Genomic DNA, 16,229 nt, shown 5'->3' with positions numbered 1-16,229 from the left:
TTCCCCATCTCTGATGCCCCAACTCTGATTCCCCGCCTCTGATTCCCCAGCTCTGATTCCCCGCCTCTGATTCCCTGCATCCGATTCCCCATATCTGATTCCCCGCCTCTGTTTCCTCGCCTCTGATTCCCCACCTCTGTTTCCCCATATCTGATTCCCGCCTCTGATTCCCAACTATGATTCCCCGCCTCTGATTCCCCAGCTCTGATTCCCTGCCTCTGATTCCCCGCGTTCTATTCCCTGCCTCTGATTCCCCGCCTGTGATTCCCCATCACTGATTCACCACCTCTGATTCCCTACCTCTGATTCCCCATATCTAATTCCCCGCCTCTGTTTGCCCGCCTCTGATTCCCCGCCTCTGTTTCCCCATATCTGATTCCCCGCCTCTGAATCCCCAACTCTGATTCCCTGCCTCAGATTCCCCAGCTCTGATGCCCCGCCTTTGATTCCCCCCGTCTGATTCCCAGCCTCTGAATCCCCGTGTCTGATTTGCTGCCTCTGATTCCCCGCCTCTGATTCCCCATCTCTGATTCACCACCTCTGATTCCCCACCTCTGATTCCCCATCTCTGATTCCGCACATCCAATTCCCTGCCTCTGATTCCCCAACTCTGATTCCCCACCTCTGATTCCCCAGCTCTGATTCCCCGCCTCAGATTCCCCGCTTCTGATTCCCTGCCTCTGATTCCCAGCCTCTGATTCCCTGCCTCTGATTCCCCATATTTGATTCCCCGCCTCTGATTCCCCAACTCTGATTCCCCGCTTCTGATTTCCCAGCTCTGAATCCCTGCCTCTGATTCCCCGCGTCTGATTCCCTGCCTCTGATTCCCCGCCTCTGATTCCCCATCTGTGATTCACAACCTCTGATGCCCCACCTCTGATTCCCCATATCTGATTCCCCGCCTCTGTTTCCCCGCCTCTGATTCCCCGCCTCTGATTCCCCATATCTGATTCCCCGCCTCTGATTGCCCACCTCTGATTCCCCGCGTCAGATACCCTGCCTCTGATTCCCCGCCTCTGATTCCCCATCTCTGATTCACCACCTCTGATTCCCGGCCTCTGATTCCCCATATCTGATTCCCTGCCTCTGTTTCCCCGCCTCTGATTCCCTACCTCTGTTTCCCCATGTCTGATTCCCCGCCTCTGATTCCCCAACTCTAATACCCCGCCTCTGATTCCCCTGCTCTGATTCCCCGCCTCTGATTCCCCGCATCTGATTCCCTGCCTCTGATTCCCCGCCTCTGATTCCAGGCCTCTGATTCCCATCATCTGATTCCGGCCTCTGATTCCCGGCCTCTGATTCCCTGCTTCTGATTCTGATTCCCTGCCTCTGATTCCCCATCTATGATCCCGCACATCTGATTCCCTGCTTCTGATTCCCCACCTCTGATTCCCCATATCTGATTCCCCGCCTCTGTTTCCCCGCATCTGATTCCCCACCTCTGTTTCCCAATATCTAAGTCCCCACCTCTGATTCCCCAAATCTGATTCCCCACCTCTGATTCCCCAGCTCTGATTCCCCGCCTCTGATTCCCCGCATCTTATTCCCTGCATCAGATTCCAAGCCTCTGATTCCCTGCCTCTGATTCCCAACCTCTGATTCCCCACCTCTGATTCCCCATATCTGATTCCCCGCCTCTGTTTCCCCGCCTCGGATTCCCCGCCTCAGTTTCCCCATATCTGATTCCCGGCCTCTGATTCCCCGCCTCTGATTCCCCACCTCTGATTCCCTGCCTCTGATTCCCCATCTCCGATTCCCTGCCTCTGATTCCCATCCTCTGATTCCCCACCTCTGATTCCCCGTGTTTGATTCCCTGCCTCTGATTCCCTGCCCTGATTCCCCATCTCTGTTTCACCGCCTTTGATTCGCCACCTCTGATTCCACATATCTGATTCCCCGCCTCTGTTTCCCCGACTCTGATTCCCTTCCTCTGATTCCCAACCTCTGATTCCACACCTCTGATTCCCCATATCTGATTCCCCGCCTCTATTTCCCCATATCTGAATCCCCGCCTCTGATTCCCCAACTCTGGTTCCCCGTCTCTGATTCCCCAGCTCTGATTCCCCGACTCTGATTCCCGGCGTCCGATTCCCTGCCTCTGATTCCCCGCCTCTGATTCCCCATCTCTGATTCCCCGCCTCTGATTCCCCGTGTCTGATTCCCTGCCTCTGATTCCCCGCCTCTGATTCCCCGCCTCTGATTCCCTGACACTGAATCCCTGCCCCTGATTCCCCACCTCTGATTCCCCATATCTGATTCCCCGCATCTGATTCCCCGCCTGTGATTCCCCGTGTCTGATTCCCTGCCTCTGATTCCCCGCCTTGATTCACCATCTCTGATTCACAACCTCTGATTCCCCAGCTCTGAATCCCCGCCTCTGATTCCCCGTGTCTGATTCCCTGCCTCTGATTCCCCGCCTTGATTCACCATCTCTGATTCACAACCTCTGATTCCCCACCTCTGATTCCCTATATTTGATTCCCCGCCTCTGTTTCCCCGCCTCTGATTCCCCGCCTCTGATTCCCCATATCTGATTCCCCGCCTCTGATTGCCCACCTCTGATTGCCCGCCTCTGATTCCCCACCTCTGATTCCCGGCCTCTTATTCCCGGCATCTGAATCCCGGCCTCTGATTCCCGGCCTCTGATTCCCCGCTTCTGATTCTGATTCCCTGCCTCTGATTCCCCATCTCTGATTCCGCACATCTGATTCCCTGCCTCTGATTCCCCACCTCTGATTCCCCATATCTGATTCCTCGCCTCTGTTTCCCCGCCTCTGATTCCCCGCCTCTGTTTCCCCATATCTAATTCCCCACCTCAGATGCCCCAACTCTGATACCCCGCCTCTGATTCCCCAGCTCCCATTCCCCGCCTCTGATTCCCCGCATCCGATTCCCCATATCTGATTCCCCGCATCTGTTTCCCCGCCTTTGATTCCCCGCCTCTGTTTCCCCATATCTGATTCCCCGCCTCTGATTCCCAACTATGATTCCCCGCCTCTGATTCCCCAGCTCTGATTCCCCGCCTCTGATTCCCCGCGTTCTATTCCCTGCCTCTGATTCCCCGCCTGTGATTCCCCATCTCTGATTCACCACCTCTGATTCCCCACCTCTGATTCCCCATATCTAATTCCCCGCCTCTGTTTGCCCGCCTCTGATTCCCCGCCTCTGTTTCCCCATATCTGATTCCCCGTGTCTGATTCCCTGCCTCTGATTCCCCGCCTCTGTTTCCCCGCCTCTGATTCCCTGCCACTGATTCCCTGCCCCTGATACCCCACCTCTGATTCCCCATATCTGATTCCCTGCCTCTGTTTCCCCGCCTCTGATTCCCCGCCTCTGATTCCCCATATCTGATTCCCCGCCTCTGATTCGCCAGCTCTGATTCCCCGCCTCTGATTCCCCGCATCTGATTCCCTGCCTCTGATTCCCCGCCTCTGATTCCCCATCTCTGATTCACCGCCTTTGATTCGCCACCTCTGATTCCCCATATCTGATTCCCCACCTCTGTTTCCCGGCCTCTGATTCGCCGCCTCTGATTCTCCATATCTCATTCCCCGCCTCTGAATCCCCATCTCTGATTCCCGGACTCTGATTCCCCACCTCTGATTCCCGGCCTCTTATTCCCAGCATCTGATTCCCTGCCTCTGATTCCCGGCCACTGATACCCCGCTTCTGATTCTGATTCCCTGCCTCTGATTCCCCATCTCTGATTCACCACATCTAATTCCCTGCCTCTGATTCCACGCCCCTGATTCCCCACCTCTGATTTCCCATATCTGAATCCCCGCCTCTGTTTCCACGCCTCTGATTCCCTGCCTCTGATTCCCAACCTCTGATTCCCCACCCCTGATTCCCCATATCTGATTCCCCGCCTCTGTTTCCCTGCCTCTGATTCCCCGCCCCTGTTTCCCCATATCTGATTCCCCGCCTCTGATTCCCCAACTCTGATTCCCCGCCTCTGATTCCCCAGCTCTGATTCCACGCCTCTGATTCCCCGTGTTTGATTCCCTGCCTCTGATTCCCCGCCTCTGATTCCCCATCTCTGATTCACCGCCTTTGATTCGCCACCTCTGATTCCCCATATCTGATTCCCCACCTCTGTTACCCCGCCTCTGATTCCCCGCCTCTGATTCCCCATATATCATTCCCCGCCTCTGAATCCCCATCTCTGATTCCCGGACTCTGATTCCCCACCTCTGATTCCCGGCCTCTTATTCCCGGCATCTGAATCCCGGCCTCTGATTCCCGGCCTCTGATTCCCCGCTTCTGATTCTGATTCCCTGCGTCTGATTCCCCATCTCTGATTCCGCACATCTGATTCCCTGCCTCTGATTCCCCACCTCTGATTCCCCATATCTGATTCCTCGCCTCTGTTTCCCCGCCTCTGATTCCCCGCCTCTGTTTCCCCATATCTAATTCCCCACCTCAGATGCCCCAACTCTGATACCCCGCCTCTGATTCCCCAGCTCCCATTCCCCGCCTCTGATTCCCCGCATCCGATTCCCCATATCTGATTCCCCGCATCTGTTTCCCCGCCTTTGATTCCCCGCCTCTGTTTCCCCATATCTGATTCCCCGCCTCTGATTCCCCATATCTGATTCCCCGCCTCTGATTGCCCACCTCTGATTCCCCGCCTCTGATTCGCCAGCTCTGATTCCCCGCCTCTGATTCCCCGCATCTGATTCCCTGCCTCTGATTCCCCGCCTCTGATTCCCCATCTCTGATTCACCGCCTTTGATTCGCCACCTCTGATTCCCCATATCTGATTCCCCACCTCTGTTTCCCCGCCTCTGATTCCCCGCCTCTGATTCTCCATATCTCAATCCCCGCCTCTGAATCCCCATCTCTGATTCCCGGACTCTGATTCCCCTCCTCTGATTCCCGGCCTCTTATTCCCGGCCTCTGATTCCCCGCTTCTGATTCCCTGCCTTGATTCCCCATCTCTGATGCCCCAACTCTGATTCCCCGCCTCTGATTCCCCAGCTCTGATTCCCCGCCTCTGATTCCCTGCATCCGATTCCCCATATCTGATTCCCCGCCTCTGTTTCCTCGCCTCTGATTCCCCGCCTCTGTTTCCCCATATCTGATTCCCGCCTCTGATTCCCAACTATGATTCCCCGCCTCTGATTCCCCAGCTCTGATTCCCTGCCTCTGATTCCCCGCGTTCTATTCCCTGCCTCTGATTCCCCGCCTGTGATTCCCCATCACTGATTCACCACCTCTGATTCCCTACCTCTGATTCCCCATATCTAATTCCCCGCCTCTGTTTGCCCGCCTCTGATTCCCCGCCTCTGTTTCCCCATATCTGATTCCCCGCCTCTGAATCCCCAACTCTGATTCCCTGCCTCAGATTCCCCAGCTCTGATGCCCCGCCTTTGATTCCCCCCGTCTGATTCCCAGCCTCTGAATCCCCGTGTCTGATTTGCTGCCTCTGATTCCCCGCCTCTGATTCCCCATCTCTGATTCACCACCTCTGATTCCCCACCTCTGATTCCCCATCTCTGATTCCGCACATCCAATTCCCTGCCTCTGATTCCCCAACTCTGATTCCCCACCTCTGATTCCCCAGCTCTGATTCCCCGCCTCAGATTCCCCGCGTCTGATTCCCTGCCTCTGATTCCCAGCCTCTGATTCCCTGCCTCTGATTCCCCATATTTGATTCCCCGCCTCTGATTCCCCAACTCTGATTCCCCGCTTCTGATTCCCCAGCTCTGAATCCCTGCCTCTGATTCCCCGCGTCTGATTCCCTGCCTCTGATTCCCCGCCTCTGATTCCCCATCTGTGATTCACAACCTCTGATGCCCCACCTCTGATTCCCCATATCTGATTCCCCGCCTCTGTTTCCCCGCCTCTGATTCCCCGCCTCTGATTCCCCATATCTGATTCCCCGCCTCTGATTGCCCACCTCTGATTCCCCGCGTCAGATACCCTGCCTCTGATTCCCCGCCTCTGATTCCCCATCTCTGATTCACCACCTCTGATTCCCGGCCTCTGATTCCCCATATCTGATTCCCTGCCTCTGTTTCCCCGCCTCTGATTCCCTACCTCTGTTTCCCCATGTCTGATTCCCCGCCTCTGATTCCCCAACTCTAATACCCCGCCTCTGATTCCCCAGCTCTGATTCCCCGCCTCTGATTCCCCGCATCTGATTCCCTGCCTCTGATTCCCCGCCTCTGATTCCAGGCCTCTGATTCCCATCATCTGATTCCGGCCTCTGATTCCCGGCCTCTGATTCCCTGCTTCTGATTCTGATTCCCTGCCTCTGATTCCCCATCTCTGATTCCGCACATCTGATTCCCTGCCTCTGATTCCCCACCTCTGATTCCCCATATCTGATTCCCCGCCTCTGTTTCCCCGCCTCTGATTCCCCGCCTCTGTTTCCCAATATCTAAGTCCCCACCTCTGATTCCCCAAATCTGATTCCCCACCTCTGATTCCCCAGCTCTGATTCCCCGCCTCTGATTCCCCGCATCTTATTCCCTGCATCTGATTCCAAGCCTCTGATTCCCTGCCTCTGATTCCCAACCTCTGATTCCCCACCTCTGATTCCCCATATCTGATTCCCCGCCTCTGTTTCCCCGCCTCGGATTCCCCGCCTCAGTTTCCCCATATCTGATTCCCGGCCTCTGATTCCCCGCCTCTGATTCCCCACCTCTGATTCCCTGCCTCTGATTCCCCATCTCCGATTCCCTGCCTCTGATTCCCATCCTCTGATTCCCCACCTCTGATTCCCCGTGTTTGATTCCCTGCCTCTGATTCCCTGCCCTGATTCCCCATCTCTGTTTCACCGCCTTTGATTCCCCACCTCTGATTCCACATATCTGATTCCCCGCCTCTGTTTCCCCGACTCTGATTCCCTTCCTCTGATTCCCAACCTCTGATTCCACACCTCTGATTCCCCATATCTGATTCCCCGCCTCTATTTCCCCATATCTGAATCCCCGCCTCTGATTCCCCAACTCTGATTCCCCGTCTCTGATTCCCCAGCTCTGATTCCCCGACTCTGATTCCCGGCGTCCGATTCCCTGCCTCTGATTCCCCGCCTCTGATTCCCCATCTCTGATTCCCCGCCTCTGATTCCCCGTGTCTGATTCCCTGCCTCTGATTCCTCGCCTCTGATTCCCCGCCTCTGATTCCCTGACACTGAATCCCTGCCCCTGATTCCCCACCTCTGATTCCCCATATCTGATTCCCCTCCTCTGATTCCCCGCCTGTGATTCCCCGTGTCTGATTCCCTGCCTCTGATTCCCCGCCTTGATTCACCATCTCTGATTCACAACCTCTGATTCCCCAGCTCTGAATCCCCGCCTCTGATTCCCCGTGTCTGATTCCCTGCCTCTGATTCCCCGCCTTGATTCACCATCTCTGATTCACAACCTCTGATTCCCCACCTCTGATTCCCTATATTTGATTCCCCGCCTCTGTTTCCCCGCCTCTGATTCCCCGCCTCTGATTCCCCATATCTGATTCCCCGCCTCTGATTGCCCACCTCTGATTCCCCGCCTCTGATTCCCCACCTCTGATTCCCGGCCTCTTATTCCCGGCATCTGAATCCCGGCCTCTGATTCCCGGCCTCTGATTCCCCGCTTCTGATTCTGATTCCCTGCCTCTGATTCCCCATCTCTGATTCCGCACATCTGATTCCCTGCCTCTGATTCCCCACCTCTGATTCCCCATATCTGATTCCTCGCCTCTGTTTCCCCGCCTCTGATTCCCCGCCTCTGTTTCCCCATATCTAATTCCCCACCTCAGATGCCCCAACTCTGATACCCCGCCTCTGATTCCCCAGCTCCCATTCCCCGCCTCTGATTCCCCGCATCCGATTCCCCATATCTGATTCCCCGCATCTGTTTCCCCGCCTTTGATTCCCCGCCTCTGTTTCCCCATATCTGATTCCCCGCCTCTGATTCCCAACTATGATTCCCCGCCTCTGATTCCCCAGCTCTGATTCCCCGCCTCTGATTCCCCGCGTTCTATTCCCTGCCTCTGATTCCCCGCCTGTGATTCCCCATCTCTGATTCACCACCTCTGATTCCCCACCTCTGATTCCCCATATCTAATTCCCCGCCTCTGTTTGCCCGCCTCTGATTCCCCGCCTCTGTTTCCCCATATCTGATTCCCCGTGTCTGATTCCCTGCCTCTGATTCCCCGCCTCTGTTTCCCCGCCTCTGATTCCCTGCCACTGATTCCCTGCCCCTGATACCCCACCTCTGATTCCCCATATCTGATTCCCTGCCTCTGTTTCCCCGCCTCTGATTCCCCGCCTCTGATTCCCCATATCTGATTCCCCGCCTCTGATTCGCCAGCTCTGATTCCCCGCCTCTGATTCCCCGCATCTGATTCCCTGCCTCTGATTCCCCGCCTCTGATTCCCCATCTCTGATTCACCGCCTTTGATTCGCCACCTCTGATTCCCCATATCTGATTCCCCACCTCTGTTTCCCGGCCTCTGATTCGCCGCCTCTGATTCTCCATATCTCATTCCCCGCCTCTGAATCCCCATCTCTGATTCCCGGACTCTGATTCCCCACCTCTGATTCCCGGCCTCTTATTCCCAGCATCTGATTCCCTGCCTCTGATTCCCGGCCACTGATACCCCGCTTCTGATTCTGATTCCCTGCCTCTGATTCCCCATCTCTGATTCACCACATCTAATTCCCTGCCTCTGATTCCACGCCCCTGATTCCCCACCTCTGATTCCCCATATCTGAATCCCCGCCTCTGTTTCCACGCCTCTGATTCCCTGCCTCTGATTCCCAACCTCTGATTCCCCACCCCTGATTCCCCATATCTGATTCCCCGCCTCTGTTTCCCTGCCTCTGATTCCCCGCCCCTGTTTCCCCATATCTGATTCCCCGCCTCTGATTCCCCAACTCTGATTCCCCGCCTCTGATTCCCCAGCTCTGATTCCACGCCTCTGATTCCCCGTGTTTGATTCCCTGCCTCTGATTCCCCGCCTCTGATTCCCCATCTCTGATTCACCGCCTTTGATTCGCCACCTCTGATTCCCCATATCTGATTCCCCACCTCTGTTACCCCGCCTCTGATTCCCCGCCTCTGATTCCCCATATATCATTCCCCGCCTCTGAATCCCCATCTCTGATTCCCGGACTCTGATTCCCCACCTCTGATTCCCGGCCTCTTATTCCCGGCATCTGAATCCCGGCCTCTGATTCCCGGCCTCTGATTCCCCGCTTCTGATTCTGATTCCCTGCATCTGATTCCCCATCTCTGATTCCGCACATCTGATTCCCTGCCTCTGATTCCCCACCTCTGATTCCCCATATCTGATTCCTCTCCTCTGTTTCCCCGCCTCTGATTCCCCGCCTCTGTTTCCCCATATCTAATTCCCCACCTCAGATGCCCCAACACTGATACCCCGCCTCTGATTCCCCAGCTCCCATTCCCCGCCTCTGATTCCCCGCATCCGATTCCCCATATCTGATTCCCCGCATCTGTTTCCCCGCCTTTGATTCCCCGCCTCTGTTTCCCCATATCTGATTCCCCGCCTCTGATTCCCAACTATGATTCCCCGCCTCTGATTCCCCAGCTCTGATTCCCCGCCTCTGATTCCCCGCGTACTATTCCCTGCCTCTGATTCCCCGCCTGTGATTCCCCATCTCTGATTCACCACCTCTGATTCCCCACCTCTGATTCCCCATATCTAATTCCCCGCCTCTGTTTGCCCGCCTCTGATTCCCCGCCTCTGTTTCCCCATATCTGATTCCCCGTGTCTGATTCCCTGCCTCTGATTCCCCGCCTCTGTTTCCCCGCCTCTGATTCCCTGCCACTGATTCCCTGCCCCTGATACCCCACCTCTGATTCCCCATATCTGATTCCCTGCCTCTGTTTCCCCGCCTCTGATTCCCCGCCTCTGATTCCCCATATCTGATTCCCCGCCTCTGATTCCCCAACTCTGATTCCCCGCCTCTGATTCCCCAGCTCTGATTCCCCGCCTCTGATTCCCCGCATCTGATTCCCTGCCTCTGATTCCCCGCCTCTGATTCCAGGCCTCTGATTCCCATCATCTGATTCCGGCCTCTGATTCCCGGCCTCTGATTCCCTGCTTCTGATTCTGATTCCCTGCCTCTGATTCCCCATCTCTGATTCCGCACATCTGATTCCCTGCCTCTGATTCCCAACCTCTGATTCCCCATATCTGATTCCCCGCCTCTGTTTCCCCGCCTCTGATTCCCCGCCTCTGTTTCCCAATATCTAAGTCCCCACCTCTGATTCCCCAAATCTGATTCCCCACCTCTGATTCCCCAGCTCTGATTCCCCGCCTCTGATTCCCCGCATCTTATTCCCTGCATCTGATTCCAAGCCTCTGATTCCCTGCCTCTGATTCCCAACCTCTGATTCCCCACCTCTGATTCCCCATATCTGATTCCCCGCCTCTGTTTCCCCGCCTCGGATTCCCCGCCTCAGTTTCCCCATATCTGATTCCCGGCCTCTGATTCCCCGCCTCTGATTCCCCACCTCTGATTCCCTGCCTCTGATTCCCCATCTCCGATTCCCTGCCTCTGATTCCCATCCTCTGATTCCCCACCTCTGATTCCCCGTGTTTGATTCCCTGCCTCTGATTCCCTGCCCTGATTCCCCATCTCTGTTTTACCGCCTTTGATTCGCCACCTCTGATTCCACATATCTGATTCCCCGCCTCTGTTTCCCCGACTCTGATTCCCTTCCTCTGATTCCCAACCTCTGATTCCACACCTCTGATTCCCCATATCTGATTCCCCGCCTCTATTTCCCCATATCTGAATCCCCGCCTCTGATTCCCCAACTCTGATTCCCCGTCTCTGATTCCCCAGCTCTGATTCCCCGACTCTGATTCCCGGCGTCCGATTCCCTGCCTCTGATTCCCCGCCTCTGATTCCCCGCCTCTGATTCCCTGACACTGAATCCCTGCCCCTGATTCCCCACCTCTGATTCCCCATATCTGATTCCCCGCCTCTGTTTCCCCGCCTCTGATTCCCCGCCTCTGATTCCCCATATCTGATTCCCTGCCTCTGATTCCCCAACTCTGATTCCCCGCCTCTGATTCCCCAGCTCTGAATCCCCGCCTCTGATTCCCCGTGTCTGATTCCCTGCCTCTGATTCCCCGCCTTGATTCACCATCTCTGATTCACAACCTCTGATTCCCCACCTCTGATTCCCTATATTTGATTCCCCGCCTCTGCTTCCCCGCCTCTGATTCCCCGCCTCTGATTCCCCATATCTGATTCCCCGCCTCTGATTGCCCACCTCTGATTCCCCGCCTCTGATTCGTCAGCTCTGATTACCCGCCTCTGATTCCCCGCATCTGATTCCCTGCCTCTGATTCCCCGCCTCTGATTCCCCACCTCTGATTCACCGCCTTTGATTCGCCACCTCTGATTCCCCATATCTGATTCCCCACCTCTGTTTCCCGGCCTCTGATTCGCCGCCTCTGATTCTCCATATCTCATTCCCCGCCTCTGAATCCCCATCTCTGATTCCCGGACTCTGATTCCCCACCTCTGATTCCCGGCCTCTTATTCCCAGCATCTGATTCCCTGCCTCTGATTCCCGGCCACTGATACCCCGCTTCTGATTCTGATTCCCTGCCTCTGATTCCCCATCTCTGATTCACCACATCTAATTCCCTGCCTCTGATTCCACGCCCCTGATTCCCCACCTCTGATTCCCCATATCTGAATCCCCGCCTCTGTTTCCACGCCTCTGATTCCCTGCCTCTGATTCCCAACCTCTGATTCCCCACCCCTGATTCCCCATATCTGATTCCCCGCCTCTGTTTCCCTGCCTCTGATTCCCCGCCCCTGTTTCCCCATATCTGATTCCCCGCCTCTGATTCCCCAACTCTGATTCCCCGCCTCTGATTCCCCAGCTCTGATTCCCCGCCTCTGATTCCCCGTGTTTGATTCCCTGCCTCTGATTCCCCGCCTCTGATTCCCCATCTCTGATTCACCGCCTTTGATTCGCCACCTCTGATTCCCCATATCTGATTCCCCACCTCTGTTACCCCGCCTCTGATTCCCCGCCTCTGATTCCCCATATATCATTCCCCGCCTCTGAATCCCCATCTCTGATTCCCGGACTCTGATTCCCCACCTCTGATTCCCGGCCTCTTATTCCCGGCATCTGAATCCCGGCCTCTGATTCCCGGCCTCTGATTCCCCGCTTCTGATTCTGATTCCCTGCCTCTGATTCCCCATCTCTGATTCCGCACATCTGATTCCCTGCCTCTGATTCCCCACCTCTGATTCCCCATATCTGATTCCTCGCCTCTGTTTCCCCGCCTCTGATTCCCCGCCTCTGTTTCCCCATATCTAATTCCCCACCTCAGATGCCCCAACTCTGATACCCCGCCTCTGATTCCCCAGCTCCCATTCCCCGCCTCTGATTCCCCGCATCCGATTCCCCATATCTGATTCCCCGCATCTGTTTCCCCGCCTTTGATTCCCCGCCTCTGTTTCCCCATATCTGATTCCCCGCCTCTGATTCCCAACTATGATTCCCCGCCTCTGATTCCCCAGCTCTGATTCCCCGCCTCTGATTCCCCGCGTTCTATTCCCTGCCTCTGATTCCCCGCCTGTGATTCCCCATCTCTGATTCACCACCTCTGATTCCCCACCTCTGATTCCCCATATCTAATTCCCCGCCTCTGTTTGCCCGCCTCTGATTCCCCGCCTCTGTTTCCCCATATCTGATTCCCCGTGTCTGATTCCCTGCCTCTGATTCCCCGCCTCTGTTTCCCCGCCTCTGATTCCCTGCCACTGATTCCCTGCCCCTGATAACCCACCTCTGATTCCCCATATCTGATTCCCTGCCTCTGTTTCCCCGCCTCTGATTCCCCGCCTCTGATTCCCCATATCTGATTCCCCGCCTCTGATTCCCCAACTCTGATTCCCCGCCTCTGATTCCCCAGCTCTGAATCCCCGCCTCTGATTCCCCGCGTCTGTTTCCCCGCCTCTGATTCCCCGCCTCTGTTTCCCCATATCTAAGTCCCCGACTCTGATTCCCCAACTCTGATTCCCCACCTCTGATTCCCCAGCTCTGATTCCCCGCCTCTGATTCCCCGCATCTGATTCCCTGCATCTGATTCCAAGCCTCTGATTCCCTGCCTCTGATTCCCAACCTCTGATTCCCCACCTCTGATTCCCCATATCTGATTCCCCGCCTCTGTTTCCCCGCCTCGGATTCCCCGCCTCTGTTTCCCCATATCTGATTCCCGGCCTCTGATTCCCCGCCTCTGATTCCCCGCCTCTGATTCCCTGCCTCTGATTCCCCATCTCCGATTCCGCACATCTGATTCCCTTCCTCTGATTCCCCGCCTCTGATTTTCCGCCTCTGATTCCCTGCCTCTGATTCCCAACCTCGGATTCCCCACCTCTGATTCCCCATATCTGATTCCCCGCCTCTGTTTCCCCGCCTCTGATTCCCCGCCTCTGATTCCCAACTCTGATTCCCCGCCTCTGATTCCCCAGCTCTGATTCCCCGTGTTTGATTCCCTTCCTCTGATTCCCTGCCCTGATTCCCCATCTCTGTTTCACCGCCTTTGATTCGCCATCTCTGATTCCCAATATCTGATTCCCCGTCTCAGTTTCCCGGACTCTGATTCCCTGCCTCTGATTCCCTACCTCTGATTCCACACCTCTGATTCCCCATATCTGATTCCCCGCCTCTATTTCTCCATATCTGATTCCCCGCCTCTGATTCCCCAACTCTGATTCCCCGCCTCTGATTCCCCAGCTCTGATTCCCCGACTCTGATTCCCGGCATCCGATTCCCTGCCTCTGATTCCCCGCCTCTGATTCCCCATCTTTGATTCCCCGCCTCTGATTCCCCGCCTCTGATTCCCTGCCACTGATTCCCTGCCCCTGATTCCCCACCTCTGATTCCCCACATCTGATTCCCCGCCTCTGTTTCCCCGCCTCTGATTCCCCGCCTCTGATTCCCCATATCTGATTCCCTGCCTCTGATTCCCCAACTCTGATTCCCCGCCTCTGATTCCCCAGCTCTGAATCCCCGCCTCTGATTCCCCGCGTCTGATTCCCTGCCTCTGATTCCCCGCCTTGATTCCCCATCTCTGATTCACAACCTCTGATTCCCCACCTCTGATTCCCTATATTTGATTCCCCGCCTCTGTTTCCCCGCCTCTGATTCCCCGCCTCTGATTCCCCATATCTGATTCCCCGCCTCTGATTGCCCACCTCTAATTCCCAGCCTCTGATTCGCCAGCTCTGATTCCCCGCCTCTGATTCCCCGCATCTGATTCCCTGCCTCTGATTCCCCGCCTCTGATTCCCCATCTCTGATTCACCGCCTTTGATTCGCCACCTCTGATTCCCCATATCTGATTCCCCACCTCTGATTCCCGGCCTCTTATTCCCAGCATCTGATTCCCGGCCTCTGATTCCCGGCCTCTGATTCCCCGCTTCTGATTCTGATTCCCTGCCTCTTATTCCCCATCTCTGATTCCGCACATCTGATTCCCTGCCTCTGATTCCCCACCTCTGATTCCCCATATCTGATTCTCCGCCTCTGTTTCCCCGCCTCTGATTCCCCACCTCTGTTTCCCTATATCTAATTCCCCACCTCTGATGCCCCAACTCTGATTCCCCGCCTCTGATTCCCCAGCTCTGATTCCCCGCCTCTGATTCCCTGCATCCGATTCCCCATATCTGATTCCCCGCCTCTGTTTCACCGCCTCTGATTCCCCGCCTCTGTTTCCCCATATCTGATTACCGCCTCTGATTCCCAACTATGAATCCCCTCCTCTGATTCCCCAGCTCTGATTCCCTGCCTCTGATTCCCCGCGTTCTATTCCCTGCCTCTGATTCCCCGCCTGTGATTCCCCATCACTGATTCACCACCTCTGATTCCCTACCTCTGATTCCACATATCTAATTCCCCGCCTCTGTTTGCCCGCCTCTGATTCCCCGCCTCTGTTTCCCCATATCTGATTCCCCGCCTCTGAATCCCCAACTCTGATTACCTGCCTCAGATTCCCCAGCTCTGATTCCCCGCCTTTGATTCCCCCCGTCTGATTCCCAGCCTCTGAATCCCCGTGTCTGATTTCCTGCCTCTGATTCCCCGCCTCTGATTCCCCATCTCTGATTCACCGCCTCTGATTCCCCACCTCTGATTCCCCCTCTCTGATTCCGCACATCCAATTCCCTGCCTCTGATTCCCCAACTCTGATTCCCCACCTCTGATTCCCCAGCTCTGATTCCCCGCCTCAGATTCCCCGCGTCTGATTCCCTGCCTCTGATTCCCCGCCTCTGATTCCCTGCCTCTGATTCCCCATATCTGATTCCCCGCCTCTGATTCCCCAACTCTGATTCCCCGCTTCTGATTCCCCAGCTCTGAATCCCCGCCTCTGATTCCCCGCGTCTGATTCCCTGCCTCTGATTCCCCGCCTCTGATTCCCCATCTGTGATTCACAACCTCTGATGCCCCACCTCTGTTTCCCCATATCTGATTCCCTGCCTCTGTTTCCCCGCCTCTGATTCCCCACCTCTGTTTCCCCATATCTGATTCCCCGCCTCTGATTCCCCAACTCTAATACCCCGCCTCTGATTCCCCAGCTCTGATTCCACGCCTCTGATTCCCCATATCTGATTCCCTGCCACTGATTCCCCGCCTCTGATTCCCCATCTCTGATTCACCACCTCTGATTCCCGGCCTCTGATTGCCCACCTCTGATTCCCCGCCTCTGATTCCCCAGCTCTGATTCCCCTCCTCTGATTCCCCGCATCTGATTCCCTGCCTCTGATTCCCCGCCTCTGATTCCAGGCCTCTGATTCCCAACCTCTGATTCCCCACCTCTGATTCCCCATATCTGATTTCCCGCCTCTGTTTCACCGCCTCTGATTCCCCGCCTCTGTTTCCCCATATCTGATTCCCCGCCTCTGATTCCCCAACTCTGATTCCCCGCCTGTGATTCCCCAGCTCTAATTCCCCGCCTCTGATTCCCCATATCTGATTCCCATCCTCTGATTGCCCACCTCTGATTCCCCTCCTCTGATTCGCCAGCTCTGATTCCCCGCCTCTGATTCCCCGCATCTGATTCCCTGCCTCTGATTCCCCGCCTCTAATTCCCCATCTCTGATTCCCCGCCTGTGATTCCCCAGCTCTGATTCCCAGCCTCTGATTCCCCGTGTTTGATCCCCTGCCTCTGATTACCTTCCTCTGATTCCCGGCCTCTGATACCCCGCTTCTGATTCTGATTCCCTGCCTCTGATTCCCC

This window comes from Narcine bancroftii, chromosome 4 (assembly GCF_036971445.1).
Source record: "Narcine bancroftii isolate sNarBan1 chromosome 4, sNarBan1.hap1, whole genome shotgun sequence".
Lineage (NCBI taxonomy): Eukaryota > Metazoa > Chordata > Chondrichthyes > Torpediniformes > Narcinidae > Narcine > Narcine bancroftii.
This window is presented reverse-complemented; position numbering follows the sequence as displayed.